Genomic DNA, 12586 nt, shown 5'->3' with positions numbered 1-12586 from the left:
CAGAATTGCCTCACCATCTACCAGCTCTCCCATATCTCACTCAGCGTACTGGGAGAGGCACTGTACCAGGGCAGAATGTGGAGGCCAGGAGGGGGCAAGCTAGCCAGGGAGGTCCAGGAGGCTGGGAGGACTCAACAGAAAGGGAGGAAGACGAGGAGCAAGGTCCCAGGCCTGAGTGCTGTTGTCCTGTAGCTGGCTGAGTCTGTGATAGGTTTCAGGGGACCCCTGGAAATCAAACCTCATCTCTCCAAGGGCCCGTTTCCAACTACAAAGATGGAGTTTTTGAATTTCATTTGACCCTAGGGAGACCTGGCACTGTTCCACCAGTGTTTCTGTTGGATGCTATGTGAGAGAGAGAATGGGAAAGTCCATCTCGGCTGTTTAAAAACATCTGTGCAAGAACTAAATTCATGTTTTCAAAGTTTGTTTTGGAATTTTTATGAGGAATTATATCAGATATCAAGCAATCCTTTCTGTTATTGCTAAATAGGAACCGTCAGTGAAAGAAGCTTGTTGGGGTAGGGGGCCTGCTGGACATGAAAGAGAACGTGGCCTTTGGAGTGGAGCTCGCTACCTAGATTGGACCCAAGCCATGCCACAAGGTAAACAGAAGTTTCCAGGAAAAACACCACAGCTCCAGCCCGTGAGGGTCATCTGTGATCCTAAATTCAGACACACCCTTTCTGTTGAAGATGTTGTTTTCTCTCTGAACTTATCAGAAGGTGATGGGAAGTGGATGAGGTGGGTGGATAGACGATTGAGATGGATAATAGTGGATACAGTTGTAGGGGATGGTGAGATTGACGTCTGCAAGACAGGTTGGCAACCTGCAGGCCCAGGAAAGAGTGAGTGCCACATCTTGGCGTGCAAGGGGCGGAACTGAGCAGCAAATCTCCTTCCAGCTCCACAGAGTACACTCCCATCAGCGCTGACTACCTGGCCACTCTGGCCTGTCTTCCTGTCCTTGGAGCGTTGGAGCAGGTCCTGCTTGGTCTGTAGAGCTATCCCAGCTGTTTCCAGATGTGCCCTAGGCCCTAAGTTCTCTAAACTCTCAGAACTCTCTCCCAGAGCCCTTATGCTACTTTAAAATTACAGTCCTGTGTTATATCCTTGGCATAGATTTGTTTGCTTGCACCACTCCCCGCCGAAGGATGACAACTGGGTTGCGCACTGCTTTTATTTTCTCTGATGTGGCCAAACACTATTTGAACTCAAATTCGCTAAAGTGTTTAAAAGGGTTGATTATCTTATTAATAAATTTAATAAAAATAAATTACAACTGTCATACACTCATTTTGAGGCACTTCAGTGAATTTTAATATTTCAATTTGTTGTGTGTGTCCCAAAATATCCTCAAACATTTATCATGTAATGCTGGGTTTTTTTTTTTTGGTTTATTTATTTTTATTAAAAAAATACATTTATAGGGAGGAGAGACAGAGAGGGAAAGATATTCCATCCAATGGTTCATTCCTGAAATGGCCACAATGGCTGGAGCTTAGCCAATCCAAAGCCAGGAGCCAGGAGCCAGGAGCCAGGAGCCAGGAGCCAGGAGCTTCTTCTGGGTCTCCCATGTGAGGGTAGGATCCCAAAGCTTTGGGTAATGCAATTCCCTTTCTCATTTAGTGTCCTGGCCCACAAGATGCATGGCTGGACTTGTGACTTCTCTTTTAATTATTATTATTCAAAAATATTTATTATTTATCATGGTATAGTCTCAAATGTAAAGGGGTATGCCTCCCCTTCCTCCCTACCTATTTTCCTCTCGCAACTGTTTCCTTCAAATTATCACAGTAGTATGCTCCATTGGTAACAATTACCAGACCTGGCACAATAGGCTGGCAGCTAGAGTCCTTAACTTGCACGCGCCAGGATCCCATACAGGTGCTGGTTCTGGTCCCAGCAGCCCTGCTTCCCATCCAGCTCCCTGCTTGTGGCCTGGGAAAGCAGTCGAGGATGGCCCAAAGCCTTAGAACCCTGCACCCATGTGTGAGACCCAGGGGAGGCTCCTGGTTGTTGGCTTCGGATTGGCTCAGCTCCAGCTATTGTGGCTGCTTGGGGAGTGAATCAATGAACAGAATATCTTCCTCTCTGTTTTTCCTATTATCTGTATATCTGACTTCCCAATGAAAATAAATATATATTTTTAAAAAAACAGTTGCAGGTTTAACTTCCTGCTATTCAAGTGTGTCATGACAAGGTAGATAGAGGCAAAAGTAGAAAATCTGGTGTCGTACTGTACAGGCATGTTTACATGTCTCAATGGGAGTCCCTACCTTTATTCAGGGGTGGAAACATGTGCTGCAACTAACTTTGCTTCCCAATAAGTGGGTATCCATTATATAGTTTGTCTTTGAGAATATATGCATACATTTGGTTACCTATATCTATTTATTTAGTAGTTTGCATAAAGAGTGTCTTATATTAGAGCATATGGTTTTTGTCCCTTTGGGACTCCAGTTAGGACAGTTTTGTTGCAAACGGTAGGATTTCATTCTTTTTGGCTGTGTAGTTTTCTACAGAGTAGAGGTACCTCAGTTTTAACCACTCATCTGTTGGGCATCTGGGTTGTTTCGGGTCTGCTATTGTGGATGTGCTGCCTTAAATATGGGGCTGCAGGTCACTTTCTCATAAGCATATTTCATTCCATTTGGATATATTAGCAGAAGTTGGAATAGCTGAATCATATGGCAGACCAACTCTCGCTGAGCACTGTTCGTGCTTTTATAGAGGCTGCGCTAGTCTACACTCCTACCCACAGTGGAGTAGGGTATCTTTTCCCCACATCCTTGCCAGCAGTAGTTATTTGTTGATTTCTGTATGCAGGCCATTCTCACTGTAGTTAGGTGGAACCTCAATGTGATTTTTATTTGCATTTCCTTAATAGTTAGGGAGCCTGCACCTTTTCTTTTCATGTGTCTACCAGGCATTTGAAATTATCTGCTCACATTGTTCACCCATTTCTTAACAGAGTTGTTTGTTTTGCTGTTGTTGAGTTTCTGAAGCTCTTGGTAGATCTTGGATATCAATCCCTGTCTGTTGTGTAGTGTGCCTTCTCTTGAGGACTTGAGGCTTCTGAAGCTTGGTAAACCATGCATATTGTGGCCTTCCACTAGTGGGTGCCATTGAGCAACAGACTTCAGAGTTGGCCTTCGGGTGCCTCTGGTCCCAGAGTGACATATTTAAGTCTGAAGTGAGCCACAATTAAGAGCGTCTTTGGAAGAATTTGATTTCATCAGCCGATTGAAAGGTCTTCCCCTTTAGGTTTGAGTCATGGCCACATCACAAGCCTACAGTTTTGCCACCACGGCCTGTTGCTGTTGTGACAGATTTCATCCTTGATGAAAACGCTGATGTTTGTGGAATAGAACTTTGTTTTTTGAATGGGGCAATTCATTCCTGTCTGCACGTTGAAGGCAGTGCCAGGTCTCAGGACTCCTGGACTCCTTTTCACAGGCAAAAATCTTAGAGATGACTCAGTTGTAGAAATTTAGAAAAGCCTAGGAATAGTTAGAACTCTCCCTCCTTTAACAGAAGGTAAAGTCCACAGGAAAAGAGGAATTGGTCTCAAAACAACCAACCCCTCTGGGATGGAGACAGAAGCATGAGGCCACAGTGGGACCATCAGCCACGTGCTTCCCATTGCTATGCATGATCTCCACTGTCCCCACAAGCCTTCAGTGATGTGGAAGGGATGTGAGCTGCAGCCTGCTGTAGTCTTGGTACAAACATTCTTCGTTCTGCTTAGTGTGTGCCAAGCCCTGAGCTAAGCGCTCAGAGCATGCAATGGCTCACTTTATCCCAGGCGGTGCCATCCCCTGCTATGAAGGCAGGATTTGGAGCCAGTGGATACAGAGGCAGGTCCAGCTCCAATTCTCAATAGCCACGTGGCATTGGGCAATCAGAAGACACTCACTGAACATCCCTCTCCCGAGCTCAAAGTGGGGAGAGTGGCAGAACCTTCAATTCTTCAACGAGATGAGGCAGAAGGCTCTTGGTGTCGGGGCTGCCCCTCTGGAAAGCCATCAGGAATGTCTGTTGCCACTTTCTGCCAGACTTGGACATTGATTTTCTTCCTGTTGATATTCACTGTAGCAGCTGTCTCAGTGTTCTGGTTTACATCTATAACTTGACTGAACTATTGAAAGTGTATGCAGAGGTGGGCATGTGGACTAGCAGTAAGCATGCCTGCATGCCATATGGGAGGACCCGAGTGAATACTCAGTTCCATTTCTGATTCGTGCTTCCTGCTAATGCACACCATTGGAGGCAACAGAAGATGGTTTAGGTAATTGGGTTCCTACCCACATGGGTAGGAAGTTTCTGGTTTCAGCCCAGCCTTGTTCTGATCATTGCATATACTTGAGGAGTGAACTACTAGAAAAGATAAATGAAAATAAATAAATGCTTATTATATGTTATATTTTACATTATATATAATTTTCATCTCTTCATATAAGTAGTATTTTTATGAAATAAATGCCCAAAACCAAAATTATATCTTCTGCAGGAAAAAAAACATTCTATGACATGCTTCAAAACTGGTTTGTTTTCTTTGATGCCTCTCTTTACCCTCACATTTAAAATGTTAGGGCCAAGAGAAGATTCCAGATGAAAGGAATCAACACATTTCTCTTTGGCAGTCTTATTTCTCTTCTTTGAAGCATTGGCCCTCTGCCGGTGGCTCATTTAGGGACACTTGTCTAAAGCATCTCTTCCACGTTTAGGATCAGACAGTTTCTAATCTGTGGGAGATAATTCACCATACTTCATTGTATGTGGGGTCTTGGAGGACTCTACTGGTGGATGCAAAGCTGTCTCCCAGTGCCAGCACGCTCCTTCATGCCACAACCACATGCTTACAGCTGGCACGTGTTCCTCCTCACTCAACAGCCTTCAGACTCAACCCCCATGGCAGGGCTCAGCGTTCAAAGCAATAGCTATTTGCATTTGGTGCATTTTCAGCCTGAAAGTGGAGGCTCCAGCTATAAATAGCACGCACCTTTGGACAACAGCGTTCCCATCAGGATGAGATCACTTCCAGGAAAACACTGAAATGTAGCAATGGGAATAACATCTGGCCTTTCAACAGTTGTATTTGATTTAGACTTGGACATCCTACATGAAATAGTGGCTTATTTATTAATGACTTCAGTTTCCATGCCACGCGCTCATTTTAATCTTTGCCACCTATTCATAAATTTGCATGTGGATACAGAGTCCACTTGCTTGCTGCGTATTGTGCAGTCCCACCTCATAACCACATCATAACTACAGACAGTCCCTGGCTACAGTTGTTCAACATAATCGTGCTCCAGTTTTCCAGGGGTGCAAAAGTGATGCGCATTCTGTTTGAAATGTACAGACTTCAGATTCAGAATTTTGATCTTTTCACAGGCTAGCAATATGGTACTACTCTCTTGTGGTGCTGGGCAGCGGCTGTGAGCTGGAATTTCTATCCAGGCAGGATATTACATGGGCAAACAGCTGGTGCGGTGCTCTACCTCTCATGGTGTCAGATAAATTACATGAGACATTCGGCCTTTGTTGTAAAATACACTTTGTGTCAGATGATTTGGCCCAACTGTAGTCTAGTGAAGGTGTCCTGGGCATGCTGGAGGTAGGCTGCATTATGCCTGGGTTATGTCTGCTAGGTTAGGTGTATTAAGTGTGTTTCCCACTAGCCGTATTTTAAGGCTGTTCTGTGTTCATGGAGACAACCCACAGGAACTTCAGAAGCACCTGTCTGGGTAAGGAGGCATTCTCAAGAGGAACGGGGCTGAGGCTGGGGGAGCTGTTCCTTGTGTAAGGTAAGATCAGATTTCTTTATTTTAAGATCTAAGCATCAGTTTTTTTTCTTACCCTTGTGTTCCAGCAAGGCTCCTCTACCCTTTATTTTTGCTGGGTCCATGGCCAGTTAAAATAAAGACAGCATTCTCAGTCAGCCATTTGTGACCCTAGATGTGAAAGTCCCAGCTGATGGGATGTAGGCAGAAACAGTGCTCACTGGCAAAGAGTCTGAGAATCCCTCTTCCTTTCTTCTTCCTCCTGTTTGGAATGTGTTTTTCTGGCCAGGTTTTTAGGCAGCCATTTTGAAAAACAAACAAACAAACAAGGTGCAGATAGTGGAACAATAAGGCAGCAAGACCCTGCATCTCTGGCACTGTGGCGGGCCTTAGCCGTCCTAGACAAAGAAGCTCCAAGCTCCTGTGAGTCAAGTGCATAAAAGAAGAATGGAGAGCTCACAGCTTTATCAACAGAGAAAACTCAGTGACTGTCACTTGGTAAAGATTGTAAATACTTCATGTGCACTTACACACACACAGAATCTTTTGCAATTTGAGTACTTAAATTTGAAGATTTTAGGTAGAATATTTGGCTCCTCTGTCAGTTTGTTAATAATATTGCTCGTATGTATCTTTAGACTCTTAACTTGTTCTACTTATTGTTGCAACAGTCTCCCATTCTGATCACCCATTTCTGTTTCTCTCAGTGTTAGGGACTTCATTCACCTGTTAAGTTTTTTGAGGCTTATGTTAGATGCACACAATTTTTAGAACAGTTATATCATTCTTTGAATTAGGATTTTTAAAGTGTCATGATTTATCTCTGATAAAATACTTTGAAAGTGTACTTTGGATATTAATATAGGAATAAAAAGAAGAATGTATGTAGAGATTTTATATTTTCAGTCCCTTCCAACCTTTATGTTTTCCCATGTTTTAGGTGTATCTCTTATGAATAGGATATGCCTCGAATTTGTGTTTTTTCAAGTCTCATGACTTTTGTTTCTTAAAAGAGAGAAATATAGATTAACTCAACAACTCTGGAGAATTAGAATGGGTCTCTACCCAAAACTTGGTTTGAGTTTTGACACTGTAACCCCATGCCTATATGCCAAGTGGGTATGAAAAGGTTTATTTCTTGGATAATTGAGACTGGTAAAGCTGCTGACGCTGCAAATATTGGTTAGAATCTGGTATTCAAACTGAATCTACAGCACTGGAATAACTGGAAGGTTTTTTTTTTTTTAAGATTTATTTTTATTATTTTTTTTTATTGGAAAGGTGGATATACAGAGAGGAGAGACAGAGAGGAAGATCTTCCGTCCGATGATTCACTCCCCAAGTGAGCGCAACGGCCGATGCTATGCCGGTCCGAAGCCAGGAGACTCTTCCAGGTCTCCCACATGGGTGCAGGGTCCCAAAGCTTTGGGCTGTCCTGGACTGCTTTCCCAGGCCACAGGCAGGGAGCTGGATGGGAAGCGGGGCTGCCAGGATAGAACCGGCGCCCATAGTTTTTTTTTTAATTTAAATGTAAGAATAGATTTTGTTTGTAGAGAAGTTGCAAAGGTAGTACAGGTATGTTATCATTAACTAAAACCCACACTTTATTTATCTGTTTCTGGTTTTGACCTAATTTCCCGAGAGATTCTAAAAATGCAGAATCTTGGGCCCCACCACAGATCTAGAATATTTGAACTGCATTTTAATAAGGTCCCTAAGTGATTGTAAAGACTAAAGTTTGAGAAAAGGCAGAATGACAGGCAAGGATAACTCGGTCATGTCTTAGAAAATTGTTAAGTTTTTAAAGAATGCTATAGAGAGAATGGATCAGAAGCAATTTTTAAGTGATAAAGGCAAAGAGCTTTTCAAAATTTTCAAAAGACATAAAGACTCAGATTGTAGAACCGCTAAGAGAAATAAAAGGAAATCCACACCTGGAACTATGCTGAAAACTGAAGACAAAAACAAATGGACAAATAACAGTTATAAAAGCATTCAAAAAATCGAAAATAAAAGTAGATCACTTTTGACAGATGACGTCTGGATAGATACAATGTTGGAACAGTTGCTTCAGAGCGCTGTGAAGTACCAACACTAACCCAGAACTCCATGCCCGCAATCAAATATCCTTCAGCAACTGTGTCAGGACACACTTCACACAAACAGATCCTGAGAGAATTCTTCTCCAACAGACTTCTGCTGATGGAAATACTAAAATGCATCTTTCAGATAGTTGGACAATGGTGTGTGAATCAAGATCAGAGTTTCAGAAACAAAGAACAAAGAAATGTAAAATGTGTAGCTAAGTGACTATACATCTTGCTCAGCCTTCTAAAGTAAAAGTAGTGCATTGTGGAGTTTGAACGATGTTAAAAACTATAATTCAAACAGTATCAGGGAGTTAACATGTTAAACAGCATTACTGCATAGTCCTGAAAGATTTGGTTTTTGTAAGTCAAGTGCATGTTGTAATCTTTAGGATGAACATTAAATTGGTGGTTTAGAAATCATGCAAAGCAGCTAGAATAATTAGTCAAAACAAAGGCAACTATGGGGAGAAAAGGGAAAATGAAAGATGCAGGAAAAGTCAAAAAAAAAAAAACTGAGTAAGAGAGTGAAGGTAATTGGAAATACTTCAGTTTCACATTTTGGGAGTTGGTCTGTGTGCTGAAGCGCCTGACTTCACATGTTGTTAGTCTCACCTCGCCCTCCTCCCACTCTGCTCCTAACTTGGAGAAGCTGAGAGATGACCAGCTTGCTTGCTCCAGCATCAAGCGCCTTGAGGCAGGAGGGAATCCCCTCCCCACAGCCTCCTTTCTGCTTGCTTTTGCAAACCTTTTAGAGCCCTTTGGATTGCCTAACTGATTTCTCCTTAGTTCTGACTCATCTGCTGTCAAACTGACCCATTGAGGCCTTCATTGCAGTTATTGTATTTGTGATTTCCATTTGATTATTTTTTAGAACTTTTAGTCTTTTGATATGAAAATTTAAGCTTGTCTTTAGCTCTTTGAATGTGGATAGTACATCACTTGAGGTCTGTGTTGTAACTTAACTCTTGTGAATCTATTTCTTCTCTGTTTGTTGTCTTAAGTTGCTTTGTCTTTGAGTGACCTGGATGCATGTGTATGTGAGAGAGAGTGATTAACTAATCTTTTTTTTTAAAGACAGAGTTACAAAGAGACAGAGAGATCTTCTATCCACTGGCTTACTCTCAGAATAGTGCAATGGCTGGAGCAGGGTTGGTTTAAAGCCAGAATCCAGGAGCTTCTTCCCAGTTTGCCATATGGGTGCAGTGCCCAAGGACCTGGGCTATCCTTCACTACTTCCTCAGGCCATAAGCAGAGAACTGGCTCAGAAGTGAATCAGCCAGGGCATGACCTGTGTCCATATGGGATACCGGTGCCACAAAGTCGAGGATTAACCTGCAGCACCACTGCAACAGCCCCACTTTATCTTTTTATTTGTGAGGCAGAGACAAAACATTAAAGGTTCCCATGCCCTGACTCACTTTATTTAAGGTAAGATGGGAAAAGATGAGTGCCTCCAATGCAGACCTTTGGGTCCAGCTCTGTAGCACTCGGAGCCTTAGGTGGGTATGGTCTGGGTCTCAGCCCTTGAGGTTTTGGTTCCGCGTTTTCTCCACAGACTTCCTGGAGTGGTGTTATTATTATAGGCACTCCTGGATCACAGCTTGTGAAACTCTGTGGCAGTCATGGACTGAACCAACAGCTCTACAGTGACTGCCAGATCAGCAAGTTGTGGGTTCTGCTGCTGGTGAGCTCTGAGAACCCAGGCAATTCATCATGTGTCTCTGAGTTCCCAAAGATATTAACCAAGAGACAGATTTCTGACTCACCCCCACTTCCCGAAATGCTCTGGGAGTGAGTAAACCAAGTGAGCCACACTCCCAAGCATCAGTCTTCAGACAGAAATAGTTGCTCTTCCGCTGTGCTTGGCCAAGACCTTCTGCAGTTCTGCTTTGGATGTTAATATCAGTTAAGGTTGTTCACCAGAGCATTCTCTGTGGCCCAGTGTGGCTCCAAGCCTTGAGGTTTTATGCCTTCCTTAGCAGAGTCTGCATTGTCCAAGCATCACACTTCCTGGGACTGTGGATTGCTGAAGAATGGCACTTCAGGACCCATTGGGCTCTATTTGATTCAGACACCCCTGACTGTCCAGTCCTTGCAGGCAGTTGGCTCTGAGTGGCTTTAGCCATAAAGAAAATACTTGGTTGATTGGATTCTGGGTTCAGCCTTGGGCTTCTGAATTCTGAGTAATCTAGCATGGCTAGGTTGCCTTGGCCTGCCGACAGAGAAGCTGAGAGTCAGCCAGAATAGTTATCAATTTTAGGCAGCAGACAGAGGTAAGGCAATCAGAGCACCTGGCCTTTTCCTCTTCTTGGTTTCAGGCATGGTTTATCATGAAGGAGAGCCACATCTATTAGGAAGCACTGATGGAATTTTTGACCAATCCTGTTCTTTGGGGGTGACATACAAACAGGAGAGGGAAAGGGACAAGTCTGGTGGATGTCAGCTGCTCACCCCTGTTGGTTGCGGTGTGGGAAGAACAGTAGGCAGGCATACTTTGAGGTAATAGAGTGATTTAGGTCATGTGCCAGGCCCTGTGTGAAGAACTAAGGATGAAACAGGGAATTAAAAGCAGCCTTGCCCATGTAGAGCTTATATTTCTAGAATAAGCCACAGCCTCTGCATAGGGTTGTTTGCCTCAGGTGTCATGACCAAGACAACCAAGTGCCATGAAATCAATGGACATGGGCGGAAGAAGGGATTTGGGCCGCACAGGTGCGACACCATGTGGGACTTTCACAACCTGATTCAGAACGCCTGGCTCCACTTCTGAGTCCAGCCTGGGAAGCAGCAGGTACTAACCCAAGCACTTAGGTCCTTGTCATCCAAGTGGGAGACCCAGATCGAGTTCCCAGCTTCTCAGCACCAGCTGTTGTAATACAGTTGTGAGTGAACCAGCATATGAGAGATCCTTTCTGTTTCATTTTCTCTCTCTCCCTCTTACATAGCTAACCAAGCAAACAAATAAATCATGTTTTACAAGAATGTGGTTCTAATACAGGACATAACCAGGGACCCTGTCCTAGAGCCAGGAGTGGGGCAGACTGCTTGCAGGAAAAGCTGTATGGGTGTACACCTGAGAGAAGGACAGGAGGGTGGATGTGGGTGGGGCAGGTGCTGGGGCAGCATCAGCGGGAGGAGAGCAAGCCAGCCCAGGTCATGATGAAGGCAGCCAGCATGTGCTGACGGGAGGGAATGTGGAATGAGAGGCGCCCCTAGGTGAGCATAACACCCCACCATGGAGGACACCCCTGTGTTTTAGAACACAGTGGAGAACCATGGGAAGCTACCCCTGAGAGTGGAACCACAGACCTCTTGGAAAGTTTGAACAGACGGCTGTGTGTGCGGTGAGAACAGGTGGTTGAATGGTGACTAGGGACAGGAAGTGACTGCACAGGGCCGTGGCAGTACCCACAGAGGTAGAGAGGCAGATTTCAGAAGGGGCTTGGGCAGCCCTGTCACAGCAGCATGCATCTCATTGTGCTGCACACAGCTGTCATGGGCCCAGCAGGGAGTGGCTGGGGTGACACCTGAAACAGTGGCAGCCTCTCCGGTTTCCCAGGGATGCGCCTTGCAGTCACTAGTGCTGTCTGGGCTTCTTGGTGTCCGTGTCTGTGTGTGCAGAGGTGGCTTCTTCATCCTTTATGGGACACAGTTTGTCCCCTTCTGCCCCTGTTGTCAGCCACACCTACTAAACAGATTACTTTCCCTGCTCCCAATCCCTGCCCCCCAGGAAGTGACTTGGATCAGACCACACCTGGAGGCTGCATGAGGCAGAAAAGGCGATGTCATTCCCAATGCATGTCCAAGTCCAGAGTGTGTCTCCAGCTGCCCTCCCCCTCCATTGCTTGCGTGCTCTTTCTTCCTGAGATTTTTCCTACCAGCTTTTCCCCTGCCTTTCCCGTCCATCCACACCATGAACAAATGACATGCTAACGTGTTCAATTGGTATCATATGTGGTAGTTTGGAAAGCAAAGTGCCAGAATGTGAAAGGGAAGTGATGGGGCCATGGAAAGTATCCATGGCAATGCTCCCCTGTTTAACAAACACAGGAGGAAAATTTGCACTGAGATCACCAAAACATCACCTAGAGGTACGCTTTGACAGGCCAGGATCAAAACCAGTGTCATAAACGGGTGCTTTCCACGTTTGACTGCAAGGCAAAAGTAACATTCATACACTTTGTGCCTCAAGCTTCACAGGAGCCAGGAGCTTGTCTTCTCAGACTATGGCTAACTCACACTGCCACATGACATTGGGTGTATCCCTAACTCGCGGCAGCTTCGCATTGCATTTAGAACAAGTCTACACGTCTCTCCTCTGCAGCAAGCTGCCCTGTGATCATGCCAAATTCGCCCAATACTTTTCTCTGTTATTGTTTTTCTGGCAAGTTCTGCAAGAATTTTAAGACAGCAACATTGATGTGAAATCCAAAAATGCCTAGTTAATGTGACTTGTGCCATTAAGAGTGAAGTGCTTGGCTGTCATCAGTGCTACAGTTCTGCTATTCATTCAGGTCCTCAGCCTCCCCAGCAGTAAGTGCCTCTGGATACCTTGGTGCCATAGGAAGCACCTAAACGTATCCCAAGAGGAGCAGGCATTTGACCCAAATGCCCGAGTGCCATATCAGATTACCTATGCCTGAAGACTCAACTCTGTTCCCAATTCAAGCTTCCTGATAAGGCACACATCCTGAGAGCCAGGAGGTGTTG

The 12586-nt window shown here is 44.6% G+C and overlaps 1 long non-coding RNA gene across 1 annotated transcript in view; it reads left to right on the top strand.

The window, feature by feature from the left end:
• Positions 1-12586, top strand: part of LOC121157985 — a 47639-nt gene that overhangs the window by 15181 nt on the left and 19872 nt on the right. The window contains exon 3 of the long non-coding RNA XR_005884128.1: positions 491-602. This is a non-coding gene — a long non-coding RNA (uncharacterized LOC121157985). The remainder of the gene's footprint in view (positions 1-490; positions 603-12586) is intronic.

Source organism: Ochotona curzoniae, unplaced genomic scaffold (genome assembly GCF_017591425.1).
Source record: "Ochotona curzoniae isolate NIBS_2020 unplaced genomic scaffold, NIBS_Ocur_1.0 contig_1, whole genome shotgun sequence".
Lineage (NCBI taxonomy): Eukaryota > Metazoa > Chordata > Mammalia > Lagomorpha > Ochotonidae > Ochotona > Ochotona curzoniae.
This window is presented reverse-complemented; position numbering and strand designations above follow the sequence as displayed.